Source organism: Neophocaena asiaeorientalis, unplaced genomic scaffold (assembly GCF_003031525.2).
Source record: "Neophocaena asiaeorientalis asiaeorientalis breed wild unplaced genomic scaffold, Neophocaena_asiaeorientalis_V1.1 scaffold540, whole genome shotgun sequence".
In the NCBI taxonomy this organism is placed as follows: domain Eukaryota; kingdom Metazoa; phylum Chordata; class Mammalia; order Artiodactyla; family Phocoenidae; genus Neophocaena; species Neophocaena asiaeorientalis.
This window is the reverse complement of record NW_020172141.1, coordinates 6,183,846-6,185,002: the sequence shown is the minus strand read 5'-3', so window position 1 is coordinate 6,185,002 and position 1,157 is coordinate 6,183,846.

Below are 1,157 nucleotides of genomic sequence, written 5' to 3'. Positions count from 1 at the left end.
CCAGACTGGGCAGCGCGGCGGGGGCCCCGGCCGGACGGCGCCGACGCAGGCCCCGCCCCGCGCACCCATTGGCCCGCCGGTCTCCGTGCCCGGCCCCTGCCTATCAATCGCCGGCCGGGGCCTGCCCGTCAAGCTCAAGCCTCGCCCTCCATTGGCCCGGGGTACGGCTCCTCCCACCGCCTGTCAAGCCCGCCCACCACCGGGAAACCCGTCAGGCCCCGCCCCCCAGGCCCCGGCGGGTCCCTCCCGCTGCCTATCCGGACGCAAGCCCCGCCCACTCCCGGGCCCCGCCTCACGCGCGCTGGCTCCTGTGCGCGGAAACCCTGGGTACCCCTGGCCCGCCCAGCTGCGGCCCCGGGGAGCGGGAAGGCGGGTGCTGCGGGGGTCAAAGTGCACCCCCCGGGTGGGGCCAGGGTCAGATCCCGCTTCGACTACTTCCTAGCGGGGCTGACCTGGGCAACTCAGGTCACCCCGGAGCTTGTTTTCGCGTCCGCGCCTCCGGTCGCAGCTGGTGGAAAGGGACCTGGGCTACCGCGGACACTCAGGAGGTGTTTGTTGACTATTCAGTCCGGACGGGCTAGCCCTCCCTTCTGCTCCCGCGTGGAGCCTTGGAGGATTTCGGGAGCCACTGACCAATCTGGCAGTGGGACCAGGTCACTAGGATGGACAGCCTGGCAAAGGTCACGGGGTCAGTCCCTCGCTTCACGCGGGCGTGAGTGTGTGACCTGCCAGGAGCCTCACACGAGGGAAGCAGATTCCACCACCTTCTTGTAAGGTGCCCTCCCGCTTGTAAGATGGGGTGACAGCAGGGCCTACCCACACAGTGATAGGGAGGGCCAGATGAGATGAGGGGAGGCCTGCTAATTGTCATTATTTCCTCCTGCGTCCCCAGGCAGTGGGAGGAAAGGCATGAGCTATGGACTCATCAGGTTACAGGTTCAAATGCCAGCTCTGCCACTCAGAGACATCCTGAGCCACTCCGTGCCCGTTGACGTACCTGTGCCACGGGGATAGGGCAGCCTCTCCGAAGTCGGTTCACAAGTGCAAGCTTGGAAGTTCCTGGCTTAGGTCCTGGCACTCACTAGGTGCCCAGCAAATGTTTTTAAAATTCCTACAGGAAGCTGACCCAGCCTCACAACACCTGGGTGTCTGGAGTG